The 17112-nt window shown below is 36.2% G+C and overlaps 1 protein-coding gene across 1 annotated transcript in view; it reads right to left on the bottom strand.

The window, feature by feature from the left end:
* CNTNAP2 (contactin associated protein like 2) overlaps positions 1 to 17112 on the bottom strand; it is a 1004683-nt gene that overhangs the window by 987018 nt on the left and 553 nt on the right. The gene's annotated exons all lie outside the window — the stretch shown is intronic.

Here is a 17112-nt window from a genome sequence, read left to right as displayed (position 1 = left end):
TGTTGTAAAAAACAAGTATTCACATGAAAATTAAATACTGACTGCCTGGGGGGAAATGTTATTTGTTGTATTGATATAAAGTCACTCACAAAAAGAAGTTTTAACACAGATTTTAAAAAAAAACAAACCATCCCAAACTATGACATACTGGTACTCAAAAATGGCTTGAGGATTTAATAGCCCACACATGCAGTAAAAAAAAGCAAAGGTACAAAACACAGGTATTTATTTGGTTACACCTTCATTAGTGCATGCTGCAGGAACCCAGACAGTCATAGTATAAACTCCCAAACCTCTCAGTTCAGTCTCAGTCTGGCGTTAGAACCCCCATACAAACGTTAAAAAGATGGGAAAAGGTGATTTTATTTACTGCACATCAAAATAAGACCATACCTGAGATGGCACCTTTAAGTTAGGCAATCAAATTTACTTCTAATTCTGTTCTGTTTAACTCTGGCTTATTAGGACAAAGTCAGGGAAGACTTTGTGCCACGGTTGCTAGCCAAAAGGACATGGCTGAGGTTAGCTGACCTGCTTTCATAAACACCCAGTTGAGTTTCCTTAGGTTTAACAATCCCTCACTTAGTATCAGTCAATGTAGATCCTGTCCCTGATCAAATAAGCACATCTAAAAGGTTCCGTTGTGATATCAGCTCTGACCTTTTTGAAAGGAGCTAAAACTTCCCCCTGTGTATTCACAACTTCCTTCTCAATCTCTGTTGGCTTGTAAACTCCCTGCCAAAACTCTCACTGAAACATTTCAGATCATTTTATAGTCACCTCTGAAAAAAGGTCCTAGGTCTTCTATAAAGTTCTGATCAATCACCTTAAAGATTCCCAATTCTTTGCAACAAGATCTTTAAGGAATCAACCCTTGCACTTGCACAGAACAAACCCTTGCACTTCTAGTACAAGTCAGCTGTTCTGCTGAGGCTAGGACCCAAGCAGGAACCTCAAGAAGAAATGGGCAGCCTCCTGTAACTGGAATGAAGAATATTGTGCCTGATGATTCAAACTGCAGCTCTCATGAACTATTCCCTTGCTCCCAGAAGCTGAATTAACAATAAAATTAGTAAAGTCTCCTAGTGGACTTCAATCTGCACTTGAAGAGTGGAAGGCTCATGTCTATCGTATGAGCAACTGAATATCTGCAGTCAGTTAGATATATCTCTTAAGTCCTTACTGGTCTTATGATCAGTCACATAATTCAGCAACAATCTGAGGTATTCATATTATGATCCTAGCTCCCTATGAATCATTGTGTTCCCCTCGAAGTAAAACTGGCTCTAATAAATTTTATCCAATCTTAAACTGACGTCAAGTTTCCTTTTTCACTGCCCCGTGGACATTTTAAGTGGACATCTTATTTACCTACCGAATATTACTCCATATACACCAACCCAGAGCTGCTTCCTCAACACTGCACAGCAGTAAGCTATGGGACAGATAACTGCTTCACTGTATATGCCATATTGTGCTGATACATCTACTTGCCAAGATGGTCTCCAATGTTTTATTTTCTAAAACTTAGCAATATTTTGGCAACATAAGGGGTTTTCAGAAATTATACCTTCATGGGAAGTTACTTGTTTAGTGTACGAAAAATAAAATTTAGCACAAAATACAGTAAGTAATACTTGATGTATGGATGTGCAATTCATTTGTGATGTAGCAGTATGTCTGATGGCATTAACAAACACTGAAAATATATTTAGCAATCATATAAAAATCACACCAGACATTAAAAAAACCAGACTTTCAGTGTGATCAAAATGTGCCTAAACCATCTCTAGAACCTTGTTGTAAGTTACAACACTTCCAAGAAAGATGGCCTTCTGGAGATTCCATCAAGTGTAACACTAATCAAAATTACAAAGATATTGACAGACAATCCATTGCAAAATACGAGTAGTTCAGACTTTCAGATCAGTGACTGAAATGCCTTTAACTGAACATGTATTAATAACTATTTAAAATTATGTTAGATGTATATTCTTCTGCTGATTTTATGGACTGGAAGTGCAGATGCTTTATTGCACACTGGAGGGTAAATAATTCTTAGCTTGTGTGGAGAAAGATCGTGACTAGTAGTTGAAATTATCTGAATACTTGTGATAGCTTTCAAAGACCTGAAGACATTCAGATACAAGATTTTCATACTATAAACTATCCATTCTTTACAGATTAAATTTCTAATCAGTCAATTTAATTGGATACTCTTCTAGTTTTTTAAGCCTCAAAATTTTATAAAACCATCTCATGTCAGCCAAAAAGTCACGCTTAACAGTCAAAAAACCCTAAAAAAATAACTGAAAGCTCTACCTTCTACATGCCATTCAAATCACATACATTTCATGGTTTAATTCATTGCTATTTTGAAAAACTCTGTGTGACTAAGATGGACAGAACTTGTGTATTCTAAAATTGAACACTCAGTACCAGCTAGATAAATTAGTATCTGTATCTCTGATTTGAACAGAATGTAACCTTTGGAACTCAAAATCCTTAAGAACTAGTTTCTGAAGGGCTCATCCTTCTAGAAATAAACTTGATAACTAACAAAAAAGTATTAATTGTTTAGAAGGATTACGCAGAAGTCAATAAACTCATAAATAACCTTGAGTAAGGTTGCTGGTGTTTGTTTATTTATTATTGTGTCCCTACAAGTCAATGTTTATGTTATCTTTTTTCCCATCTTCTCTGAGTCTATGACAGTAAGCTCCCTTATTATTTCAACCATAAAATTGCCCAAGTCACAGAAATTAAACTAGCAGAGGAGTTATTCTGAAAAAAAAATCAGGCTTTAGGTATGAAGTCCATTTAGCAGCCTGATTATGTGTATTAAATTCAATTAAACAAATCCAGAACAATACAAAGCTTTTATTTGAAGAGCAAATCTGAAACTGAATCAGATCTCTTCTTTGAAAGTATTTCTGGTACCTTTCTACTAGTCAGATTTCATAAATGCAGCTTGCAAACCTAAGGGATATTTTACGGTATAGAATGTGGCTGGACTATTTTAGTATGGGTTATGAAAACCATACAAACATGAAATGTTTGTGAAAACATTACTGTTACTGAAACAAAAGTAGAGATCCATCATTGAAAATTTTTGCTGCCATCACTTTCATTTTAAATATTGGTTTATGCACACACTCTTTCTCTTTGTATTAAAGGCATACATAATGCACGGCCAGATTTACATTTCTGTAAATGAAAGTTAATTCTTACAAGTGGTTTGAATATTTATTCTATTTATATCTATGAAAAGGTGGTCAAAACATGTAATGTCCAATAAAAACTGCAGGGAACTAAACCAGCTCCAGGTTACCTGTCTTCTGCCACAGCCTCTGGACAGCTTTCGAGGAACTCCCATCCATACTAGATATTTATACAACCCAGCTGCTAATTACATGTATGCTGTAAATGTCCATTAAATCTTCCCCTGCAAAATATTAAGAACATTTTACAGAAGGACATTCTGATTCTTGCCCTTATGGTCTCCACATCCCTTCTATCATAAAACATCCATCAAGATGTATTCACATCTTTCAACTCTGTATGAGTGCATCTGAGATATCAGTATGGATTTGCCTGCCAGAATATACAAGAAGATTTCTGTTTTTTCCCTCTTGCTTCTCTGCCAAAATCAAAGGAAACGAATCTCCAGGAACACGATAGAACTACTTTCATTTGAATTAGCTGAAATGTCTGCTTGGGGCAGAAGGAAGATGGAAAGAAAGAAAACACAACTTTTTAAGAATGAAATGCCAGTGCTGAAAAATGACTACAGTCCTCATTAAAACTGACACCAGAACAAATTTCCTTTGATATATAAAGTTTGTGTGTTATTAGAAGCATTTACATCTTTTTATTCTGAATCACTGTGAGATCCTCCATAGCTTTCTTTAATCAGAGTTATTAAAGCATAGCATAGAATACATTGATTTATAAGTACAAATAACAAGCTATATTTGCAAATGATATTTTTCTTTGGAAGCAGAGTACTGTCTTAAATATATGTATAATGATAAAATGATAATCATGCCACTGAAATTGCACAAAAAATTCTCTGAAAAATTCTCAGCACAGTGCTTATCTTTGTGGCTCTGTGTTAATGAGATACGCGCCAATAAATTCTTTTCACTTGTACAAGTAGACTTGAAACAATTACTGTGGTTTCTCAAAATTATGATACAATTTTTTTATAGTTCAGTTTTATAGTTCAGTTGACAATTCAGTCTTACTTTCTTTGGTTTTACATTTATCTCCTCTTATTCAGTTACTCATGCACTTTTCATGCAGCTGTTACTTGCAAACATGCCATCTTACACCATTTTGGGGGATGCTTTCCTACATCAACACTTTACAGTGTATATGATACAGAGAATCTCAAGAAATCCAGAGGGACACTGCATGTGCACCCCCATCAGAAAAAAGATGGCAAAATAGGTCCTGATCTAGTATTTGAGGAATATGTGACTGATCTAGAAAGACTGACCTCACTCCACCGAATTTTGAACCTGGATCATTTTGAAACTTCAGTACTAACTTCCATCTCAACATCTCTCTAGTTTGGTTCTATCTCCCTTTTCCAGACTTTGTCAGAAGAACTAAAGGGAACTTTCAAGTCAGAACTTTGTGGACAGAATTCTCACTCATTAGACTGTTTTTTGATATGTCTGCTTTTGTGATATGCCTGTAATTCCGTGTCCCCATTTCAGAATGTCAAAATTTACTTCCCTGTTCCCCATTGTCTTTAACTATATTTTTCAGGACTCTATAAATAAGGAAAACGCTTCCAAGTGAAGTACTCAAGCAATATGTTATATTCAAAAGCCTTTCTTCACCTGTTGGTGAAGATTCAGTAGGAAGGGTTACTTACAATGAGACACAAAGTATAGTGAATCCTCTGCTATATTTCTAAGTTAATATCCAAGATTTAAGCTCTTCAAGAATCTAGCAGAAAAGCAGAAAAGCTCCCTCTCTAGGCACTTTCAAGCACAATGATTCCAGTCTTTCACTTGACTTACCACAATATTCTTCAAGACAAACAAAATACTGACTTATCTAAGAGGGTAATATGGTCAGGAAAAAAAAAAAAAACAATTTACTATGAATTGCTTATGTTCCAAGCAAAAAATACGTAAAAGTAGCAAATCAGTTTTCTTTTTGCAAGATAATTTCTCTCCTGTCAGCTCAATAAAACCTATATAAATGGTCAACATTAATATGTAAGATCAGTCCATTATCATTTACACCAGAAAGTTTCCTTGATATGATAGCAGATTTTGCTTTGTGACATGATCATTTTTCCCTTCACGAAAATCCCTCAAGATATGCATATATGACATCACAACATGATGAAAACTACATAGTTTGAGCTACTACATTTCAGATTTAATATAAAACCAAGAACAACTTCCTTTCCCAGTGAGGGGAAAAATAAAATCAACTCCTATTTCTGAACATGCTTCACAATGGACATAATGCATTTGTTGATATTTAATGAGAGTAAATCTTTAGCAACCAAAGAGGAGTGACTTTCAAACTGAGAATATAAATATTGTCTATGACAACAAGAATTCTGAACTATTCTCTATAAATATAAAGATGTTAGTGAAGACTGGGAGGGGCATTTCTATGAGACTTGACTTAATAATAGCAAGTTCTTAAATTAAGAATTCAGAGAATCTCTATAATCCAATGATTCTTCTCTCTGGTTGAAGCAGTAGTAGGTAACAGGCCAGAATTGGTCAGAAAAGACCAAATTTACTTCCTTATGACTGAAACCAACAACCATCTTCCTCTAAGGCTCTTTAAGGCCATGTTATCTGCTGCTGCATAGCCTTCCTAGAGGGTAGATTTAGATTTAAGGAAGAAAATTTTTATGAGGAGAATGGTGAGACATTGGAACAGGTTACCCAGACAAGCTGTGGATGTCCCTTCAGACAGGACTCTGAGCAATCTGATTAAGTGAAAGATGTCCCTACCCATGGCAGAGGGTTTGGATCAGGTAAGTTTTAAAGGTCCCTTCCAACCCAAACCATTCTATAGCCCATTGATTCTATGATGTATAAAGCAGATGAAGGTAATAACACAAGCTACCATATCCTAATACATATATGCACATAATATTTTATTATATAAGTCAGAATTAAAACTTCTAATACAGCTAAATTTAGGGTCATTAACATCAACAATAAAGTGAACATATGCTTCTATTATATTATCATTTAATAATGAGAATTACAGCTGAATAGTCATTTGTAGCCTTTTACCTAAGTTCCAATATGTGTTTTTCTACGGTTGTCCCATTTCAACCAAGAATTTAATAAAACATTTATCATGATCAAAGATTTATTCAGGAATTATTTGATGTCTTCACAGGCTTACTTTAAAGCACTTGTTTAAAGGCTTAGTTGAATACAGATATCTACCCTTCCAGACCAAACCATTCTATAATCCCCCTAGAAAAGCTGGTGCAGTATGGGCTGCAGAACAGTGAAGTAAATTAAAAACTGGCTGAACAACCAGGTCCAGAAAGCTGCACAAAGTGTAGTTGGAGCAGTGTGCCCTTGGGGTTAGTACTGGGTCCAGTTGCATTCAATATCTTTGTTAAGGATCTGGATGATGTGCACACTCAGTAAGTTTGCCGAAGGCACAAAACTGTGGGGACTGGCTGATACGCCAGAGGGTCATGCTGTCATCCAGAGAGGTCTCAACAGGATGGAGAAAGGGTCTGACAGCAACCTGTCAGGCAATGGGCACACACTGAAACATGGGAGGTTCCTTCTGAACATCAGGGAAAACTTCTTCATTGTGAGACTGGCCGGACACTGGCACAGGTTACTCAAAGGTTGTGGAGTATCTCCTTGTAGAGGAGATAGAACCAGGGAGCTTGTGGAATATCTGGAGCCCTCTGGACATGGTCCTGGGCAGCCTGCTCTAGTTAGCTCTACTTTAGCAAGGCAAGATAACCTCCCTTACAATCTCCACGATTCTGTGATCCTGTAAATCAGTTTAAAAAAAAGAGAAAAATTATAAGCAAAAGGATACAAGGCTTAATTTATCTATGCACAACAAACATAAGGTTTATTCAAAAATAAAAGAAAAAGAAAAAAAAATCAGGTTTGGCTGTTGGTTTTTGTGGTTTAGGGTTTTTTTAAGAAGCGAGAGAGGAGATGAGGAGCAAAAGGAGCCATACCAGAAGACTCCTACATACAGTGTTAGGAAAACAAACAAGACTGCATAGTCAGATCCCAGAGTGGCAACAAAATCATTTACATTCTAATAAAAACTTAGGAAGATGTTAAACAGAAGACAACAAGGCTAGACAGTTTCAAGGAGCAGGCCAAGCTGTATCTGAGGTCTCTGACTATTATTATTACTGATTTTCGATAGCCCTTGGAACACCAAGGTAATTGCATAGGACTGAAAGAAACTGTAGTATGCAAATACTGAAGGGAATGACCTGCACTATTACAAGCCACTCCCACTAACATTGCTGCTAAACTAATATTGCTGCTAGACAAAATAATAGAACCTTATTAATAAAAATTTAAATAAGGTAAATGCAATTACTGCAAATCAACATGGGTTTATAAAAAGTAGATCTTGTCAACTATCCTGATCTTCTGAAGGTGGGTTTTTTTTCTGAGAATACAAATTTGGATCACAAGAAATTTGCATATATTTGCATTTATGTCTTTTTCTGCATACATTGTAATAGTATGCATTTTGAATTCTGAAGACAGTTGACTGACAGTGTAAACTATTTTAACAATTATTCAGAATTAGTATAAATGTGACACTAAATATCTTAAAATGTAACCTTTACAAAAGAAATGAGTGGTTTCTAGTGAGAACTAGTAGAAGTCTGATTTTGAGCCCTTCATTACTTATCATTATCATATGAACTGCAGAAAAATATACAGTCTATGAAACTGAAGATGACTTGAAGTTTACACATGTCACAAGCCTGGGACATCTTGGTCAGGTGGTAAAAGGAAACATTAGGTATTTCAATGTGCCCATGTGTCAAGTCATAAACTTAGGGTAAGGAACATAGCTCCAGACTGAGACATTCAATGTCAGGAGGAAATGCATCAAAACCTTGACCGCTACTCAACAAAGGAGGACAAAATAAACTGTACCCCTCTGATAAATTAGACAGGGCATCTGATGACAACTGACATGAACAAGTCTGATGTACTCAGCAACATTTTTTCAAGTTTTCACTGCCGGTTGCATCTCCCCCATCTCTGAAGCCCCTGAATATCAAGGCAAGGATCGGGAGAATGAAGTCCCACCCATTGTAGGAGTAGATCAGATTCAAGACCATCTGAGGAATCTGGAAAAAACCCATGCAAAGTGACAAGATGCATCCCATGGTCCTGAGTGAACTGGCAGATACAGTTGCTAAGCTGCTCTCTATCACTTCTGAAAAGTCATGACAGTCAAGCAAAATTCCCAGTGTCTGGAAAAGGAGAAATATTGCTCCCATTATTAAAATATGTAAAAATTAATATCCTGAGACCTACCAACCAGTCAGCCTCACCTCTGTCTCTAGGAAGTCCATGAAACAGTTTCTCCTAGAAGCTATGTCAAAGAATGCAAATGACAGGAAGGTTTATTAGAGAAAGCAAACATGGCTTCATGAAGGGCAAAAGGACTAATCTGCTGGCCTTCTACAAAGGACTGACTGCACTGGTGGATAAGGGAAGAGCTGTTGCTGTACCCTACCTGGACTTCTATTAGGCCATTGACACAGTTCCACAAAACACCCTTGTCTCTAAATTGGAGAAATGGGTTTGATGCATTAACTGTTAGATGGAAAAGGATTGGCTGGATAACCATGCCCAACCAATCAATGGCTCAAAGTCCAAATGAAGATCAGTAATGAGTGGTGTCTCTCAGGAGTATTGGGACAAGTACTGTTAAATATGTTCAGTAATGACACAGACAGTGGGGTTGAGTGAACCCTTAGCAAGTTTGTGGACGACACCAAGCTGAGTGGTGCAGTCGATGGCCTGAGGGATGGGACACCACCCAGAGAAAGTGGACAGGCTGGAGGAGTCGCCCCTTGTGAACCTCATGAAGTTCAACAAAGCCAAGTGTAAGGTTCTGCACCTGGGTTGGGGCAATCCCTGGTAGCAATACACACTGGGTGATGAATGAATTGAATGCAGAAAAGGGCTGGGGGATATAGGCAGATGAAAAATTACGTGTGAGCTGGCAATTTGCACCTTCAGCCCAGAAAACCAGTAATATCCTGGGCTCCATAAAAAGAAGCATGCCCAGTAGGTCTAAGGAGGTGATTTTACCTCTCTACTCTCCTCTCCTGAGACCCTACATGGAGTACTTGTTCAGCTCTAGGGAACCCAGCAGATGAAAGACATTGACTTGTGGGAGCAGGTTGAGATGAGGGTCATGGAAATGGGCAGAAGGCTTCTCCCTTTCATAAAGAAAGTCTGAGAGAGGTCAAGTTGTTTATCCTAGAAAGGAGAAGGCTCCAGGCAGACTTCATAGCAGCTTTTCCATACTTAAAAGGGGACTACAAGAAAGATAAAGAATGACTTTTTACTAGGGCATGCACTGATAGTGTGGAAGGAACATTTTTAAAATAAAGAGGGTAGATTTAGATTACACGAAAGGAAGGAATTCTGGAACAGACTGCTCAGAGAAACTGTGGATGTCCCATCTCTGGAAGTGTTCAGGGCCAAGTTGGACAGAGCATTAAGGAACCTGTTCTAATGGAAAGTGTCCCTGCTTATAGAGGTGGGGTTGGACTAGATGATCTTTAAAGGTCCCTCCCAACCCAAAACATTCTGTGGTTTGTTGATTCAATGCTGTGTAAAGCAGATAAAAGTAGTGACACAATCTATTATATGACCATAGCTGAGTTTAGTGATCCTTTTTGGCCTCATAAGTTATGAAGATGTAGACTTGGGACCATAATTCACTCACAGCATTCCTTTGACACAATTTTTTTCCATATGTATAAAAGATATACTCTGCACTGACCTAAAGTCTAAAACTACATTTTATGAATAATAAAAAACAGAGTTAATAAAAGCATTCCTTGTAATGATATTCTAAGAATTGTTTTTGGAAAAATATAAATCTTAACTTAATTAATAATATCTGATTATCTGATTTAACAGGCCAGGATTATGGCACAGCAATTAAGCAGTGAAGGAATTTCAATTGAGTTATTACCTGTGTACCTAGCTTTCACAAATGGATGAATTAATCAGAAATCAATGAAGACAATCGCCCTTACTTTCAGGCTCAGCAAATTACTCGATAGGGTGATGAATCGATGAAAATCCAAGAGAACTAGTGGATTCAGTTTATTGCTGGAGGGAAGGGTGGAGAGAGGGCAGAGAAAGAGAGTAAGATGATTAATAAAAAGATAAAGTAGGTATGTGGATATGGCAAATAAATTAAGAGCAGAAGCAAATGGGTGTGTGGTCTGGTGGTGTCTGTTTTTTGGAAGAAGGTTGGAACTGTAATGGATACCTTCTCTTATCTACAGGGAATTCTGCTATCATTTCTAACAGTTTGGCTGTACTAGGGAAGAATCAGGTAGGACATTCATCATACAACTGACAGTATGCCCAGTAGCATAATTTTTTTGGATCTAAACCAAAGGAAAAAACATTAGAGAGTAAAGCTTGCTGAAGCTTGGGAGCATGTAGTCATAGAGAGCCTGCCCCGTACAGACTGTGCTTCTGACTCCATTTCTCACAGAAGCTCACTCCTTTCCTAATGCAATGTGAATACTGTGGACAGGGCAAGCTGCTCCCTCTGACTCCATTCCCCAGCAGAAAGAAAACAGGTTACTATTATTGTATGAGAGACAACTTCTGTTCAGCACGTTCCCTCCACCTTTTTTTTTCCTGTAGTCCAGGACAATGGAGGGATGCCATTAGTTTTAATTTTTGTGTTTTAAAATTATTTTCCTTATTTTCATTTTTCCTCATCTTTTTTGAGGTATTTGAATTTTTATCTCTATTCAGGGAAAAGAATATGTACAAACCCTTCCTATGTTTCACTGACAATCTGGGCAGAGTCTAGAGATCTTAGGAAGGCATCTGTATCTGAAACCTGGCTCAACAGGGTGTAAATTTAAGTTTTTTGTTTTCTTGTTTCTTGGTTTGGTTTTAAATATGACAAGCTTTTCCCCAACCATAGTATTGCTACTATTAACATAAATGTAACTGAGTAAAAGCACATCCTAATTTAACTGCGTTTCAAACAGTGTTTCAAGAACTTTACACTCAGAGCCAGTAGGCAAAGGATTCCCTTGTTCAAAAGATCCCAATTTGAGATTCCCTTGCCTGCTATGTCGTATCCCATTGCATTAGGCTCATTCATTTAAGCTTCCATTCATTATGGAAGTAATTCTGCCTTTTCTTCTTCGGCAAACCTTCCATCACAAACTTTCTGCTACCCCTTATGGAAATGGACCCTCGCAGTCTCCTCAGCTCATCTGCTGATCTTCTGTATTGCTATCCTCTAAATTCCAGGCTTTCACTGGGTTCATAATAAATACCAGTTTGAGTATACAAGATGACTGAGCAATCAATAAGAGACCTATTTATCAACATCTAGGTGACTAAAAAACCCCAGACAGTGGCACCTCTCTAGATTTGATGCGAAAAAATTCTCATAGACAGATAATTCCTACATTGTAAAAACAGAAAACAGAAATGTAGTATGCGTATTGCTGATTTCCCAGAGCTAAGAGTAGAAAATATTAAGTGATGTATCAGTTTTACAAAATAAAACAGAATGTTTATGTCCTACTTAGATAGTCATTAAATTACTATAAGAAAATGTTACTTTCCCTTTAAGCTGAGACAAAATATTCGCAGACAAAGACTAAATGTTCATTCTAAAATATCACATTTGTTTGTAGGATGGAAAATCCTTTGGTTAAAACTGTTCAAATTCTTCCTAGCTATTAGAAATTATTCTTAGCTGCTTATTTTATTTACACATTTAAGGTTGTAACCCAACTTGAGCTTTTACCGATACAAATGCAAAACCTGGCAACAGAGTTTCTAGATATGCTGAAGTTGATTTTAGCCACTGATTTATGTAAAACACATTTTCTGGAGTGCATACACAGCTGAAAATAAAATATTTGATAAATATTTTAAAGGGTGATAAATATTAACATCAAATTATGAACCATAAGTGTAAACAAGTCTTTCAGTCCCCCAGTGAGCTTAGCAGGACCGCCTGCCTAAGTTAAACATCTGAAAGAACCATCTCTCCACCATGAGACTGTAAAGCCAAAAAATCTCTAGACTTTTTTAGGTAGAGGAAAGAGGTAAATGTGAATGTCAATATCCTTTTCTGCTCTGAATTATCAGTTGTTCAGGCTTAAAGACGAAATCAGAAAAGGCTGGCTACTACAACAGTGAATGAACATTGAGACAATTTCTTAGGCAGGAAAAGTCTCAGCTTTGTTAAGTTGCTTTTAAAATTGCAGAGCTGTTAAAACCAAGAGCCCAAGTTCTTCATAAATGTTAAACATCGGACTTGAAAATATTTTTATTGTATCTGTGATGTGTTCAAAGTTGGAACGGCAAACATCTCAAAGGAATTGATTACTGATTACTGTAATTTCTTACAGCATCAAATTTAGAGATTTAACATGTTCTGCAATTGGCCAGTGGTCTCGGATTATCTACCTATGCAATGCCAATGAAGCAGCTGAATAAATGAAATGCAATACAGATAAAATCAATGTTAGTTCAAAGGCTGAAGTCTGAAGAACCTTTTAATCATTTCTAGTATCTCATACCAATGGACTGAATCATGAACTTCTCACTGACAAAAAACTTAACCACACTGCTCCTAAAATCCATGGCACAACTTATATTTCCTTCAGTGGGAGAAGACTCAAGCTACCGGACTGCCCTTTTTGTCCCACAGGTCCTTCTGATCTTTTAAAGAAAGATTCCATCTTGATGTGGATTTTGGAAATAATGCAATAATTTTAAATTTCTTCTTTAATATTTTCAAGACTAAAAAAATTATGAAGTCACTCATTATTTTATTTGATGAAGAAGACTGATGTTGCTTCTCTAACGTTTTCTAACTGAAGTGATTGAAACAATTTGCGAGTCCATATACTTTCGTAAGACCAAGTATGACAGGTACTTAGGAAGAAGACATTGGTAGGGGCAAACCTCAAGATTTAACTAGTTATCTTATGTTTGACCTATGAGCCAAATCACTCAAAGCTAGATCTTCTGCATATGTAGAAAAAGAAAACTCCCATAGTTTGTGCATAGTTTGTTATTGTCCAAAACATTAAAAGTATTACAGTCTTAAAAAGTCTAAAATACTGCAATAAATACTAAACATTGAACATGAGATCTCATGCTTTGTAATATTTAGAGATCCAAGCTGAAATTCCCAAGGAACATCTACAGGAAAATCTACTGTCTGCCATAGGTACACAGTAATGTTACTTATTCAAGAAGATGTACAGTTTTAATGTCTGACTAATACATTATATATAAAGAATTTCCTGTCACAGCTGCATCAACTGATATAGGCTTTCAAATGTGTTAAAAATGCCTGAGGAAAAAAAAGAGAGAAAATAAAAAAATACTTATCTCCTTGCAAGAGAAGCAGCCAATGTTCAGAAACAAGTTTTCAATTCATAGCCTTTAACTTCACTTTCAAACTTTCTTGCAGACCGAACCACTTACTGAAGTACTCTTTGTGTTTTACACCATATTATTGCAAGAGGTAAAAGAGAATGCATATTTTTGCTTTTATATATCTTAATGGTTTACTATACCTGCCCCCCCATTTGATTTCTGCATCAATTCTTGTAAAATGGGTTCAAACTTCAGCAGTTGTATGGGACCTACTGCAAAAGTATGAAAAGCATCAGAACTAGAAGTTTTGATAGTTCTGTACTGATCACGTTTGCATTGCACAAAAATGTACACAACTAAAAAAAAAAACAAAAACAAACAAAACCAAACCAACCAACCATAAAAAAACCCCAAACAAAACAAAAACAAAATCAAAAACCTAGCTGTGAAAAATAATTACTTTTTAAGTGAATTGCTTTCACACAGAAGCAGATGATCCTATAATGAATATTTTTAACATTCTCATAAAGTAACAAGTTTGCTGCTTTGTGTGTTTTCAGTTTTTTTGCACAAATACAAATGAAAGTTAGTCTACCCATATTCATATTCTTATCATTCCATCTTAGTCATGTAAAAGACTATAAAGAACTAAATCTGTATTTTCCATGTTACTTTTTATCTTGTGATGACCTCTCCTGGTTGAGCTGTTCATTAGCCTTGACTCCAAAAGTTGAGTGTTTTCATCCCTCTATGCTTATTACAAAAAAATTGCAGGAATATGAAGAATTTATTGCCAAGGTATGAAAACATGACCACAAATAGAATTTACAGTAAGATCTGAGCATTAGTGTGTGTGATACTGTATCACAGTGTATGTTTATTGTACTACAAGATGGGCTTTCAACACCTACTTCATCTTGAGATAGAACTGAATGAGATTAAAAGCTTTCAACACGATCACTTCTGAATCAGTATTGCTGAGACACCATTCTAATGACAGAGATAGACTTACTTGCTTTGCAAAGTAAACAAACAGTTGAGATGCAGTATATTCACATAAATGACATCCAATTCTATTCTTTCTGAAAACTGTATTTTTTCTACACCAGCACTAGCAGACTATAGGAAAATACTGAATAGCAAGATCATATATAAGGATTTGTAATTCACTGTACAACATAACTCTTGCATATTTCCTAAAAATACTGTAAAGAATAATCTTGCTGTTCTTAATTATTTCAAAGTCAAAACATAAAGTAACAATGGAGGATAAAATGAAATTCTGGTTGGAAATAAGTTTTACATCAAAGTTGCATTTCGCACAGGTTTTAATTCTGTCAGAAGTATTCCCAATATGATGTTCAAAATCAACTGATAAGGAATTTAAAAAAAAAAAAAGAGAGATAAAAAGCTAAGTGCAGTATCTTGGCAACAGAAAACAAAACTCTCCAATGCCATTCACAATCAGTTGCATTCAAAGTTACAAACAACCCCAGAAAATATAGCACATTCACAAAATACATCACAATGATGAGTTTGTATAGCAAAGCATGCAACAGAATAATCAGTGAAGTGGTGCACCAAACTACTGTGACACAGCACTTGAGTTCCCACTGTAGTACCCCTTCCCAAGCACCAGTAAGCCTTTACAAGAATTTTCAGCATGTACTGCAATGTGAACAATCCTTTTGTAATTTTAAGGCTGACGTGTACTTCTAGCTATATTTCTGTTTCCAGTAAACAAATCTAGCTCCATTTCACTTTCAGAAGTGAGTCAGAAATGAAATGCTACTTAATACATAAGGAGCATAGTGTATAAGCTCTTGGGAGGTGAATTAATATACGGAAATCTTTGAATATCTGTCAAGATGGGAATGTATATGAGTAAATTGTAATTAAGTTTGTATTAATATCACTGTAATCGGAAATTCCAGGAATAAGGGATATATACAACCATTAACTTCTCAACTAACTAATTTCAAAAGTTAAAGATTTATTTGTTGGGTAATCAGATAACCCATTGTATGTCATTTTCAACTTAAACTACAGCCATTACTTACTGAATGACAAAAACAAACAAAAAAGCTCAGAAACCCTATTAATAGCAGGGAACTTGGTTTTCCAAGAACAAATTTCTGGCAATCTAAATCATAAATCTTTGTCCCCAGACATTCCTATTATGCAGAGCCTGAGACATGACCACGAAGAAATAATATTCTTAAGAAAAATTAGATAGCTGATCAAAACTAAGCAGTAAACCTCAGGATCAATATTTCTCCTACATCAAAGGTAAGAAAATAACTGAACATCCTATAGCCTCTGAGACCTACATGCAATGTAGACATTGCTCTGCATTTTCTGTTGACACACAAACAAATACAGTGCAAGCAAATCCTGGAACAATAACATTGTTTTATTTTTCAATAGATATCAGATCATAACAGATAGAAACCCACTGAGAAAGTATAGCAGTGCTCCAGTTCCCTAATCATTGCATTGTTCAGTCCTGCCCACAAGGAAACAAACAAACAAATAAATAAATAAATAAAGTGATCTACACAGATCTCTATGCAGTATATACATTACATTCTATGACAATTCCCTGCTTGGTCAGTAGAATCAATGTCCATTCACATATACACAATCCCAACACATCTATCTGTAACATCTCAGGACACTTCTTTCCTCTGTGAACAGCCGAGGGAGCCAGCAGAAGCGTCTATTTCTGACTTCTCTATAAAAATACACTGTTTCATTTCAGTGTGCATGTCAAAAACACTTTGGAAATGGCAAATGTTTTACATGGTCTAAAGAGAAACAACTAAACACTTAACACTGACATCTACCTGCAAATGTTTTGCTCGGAACTACAGCTCAATGCACTGTTAAAGATTTGATCTAATACCCATTGAAATCAATGAATATGCTGTCATTTTTACATTGATAGAAGAATTGGATCCTGTATAGGGTTTTGCAATTCTCTGGTCTGAAAGTTCAGCATTTCAGCAGATGCTTGATCATTTCTCTACTATTACTGCCTCCCTAGGAGGCAGCTGGTCTTCTCTAAAATACATTTGCTCATTTTATTATGGGCAGCCAAACTTCACTCTCAAGAAAAGCTGTCCTGTCTCAGTTCCCTCTCATCAACTCACAAACATTCTTTCCTCTTCAAATGAGACAGAATTTTCTCTTGCTGCTCCTCGATAAAACACTAGTTATGGAAACTGCTCACATCTTCTCTTTTATCTCCCAAAACTGTGGAAGGGAAGTACTTCCAAATGCAAATCGCATACCTTCTGAGAAAGGTGGGAAAAAACAAACCAAACCATAAGCCAAACAAAAACTGCCCCCAAACTTTGAACAGCTGCTGATTCCTTTCCCCCTCTGACTCCATTGCAGAACCAAGACTATATCACAGAGCAAGTCTTTCAACTTTCCACACCAGCTACCAGTGAAATCATCTACACCAAGGAAGATCTGATGG

This window comes from Manacus vitellinus, unplaced genomic scaffold (assembly GCF_001715985.3).
Source record: "Manacus vitellinus isolate BGI_N305 unplaced genomic scaffold, ASM171598v3 scaffold_3_pilon, whole genome shotgun sequence".
NCBI classification, from domain to species: domain Eukaryota; kingdom Metazoa; phylum Chordata; class Aves; order Passeriformes; family Pipridae; genus Manacus; species Manacus vitellinus.
The sequence above is the reverse complement of the archived record's forward strand: the minus strand, read 5'-3'. Positions and strand labels throughout refer to the sequence as shown.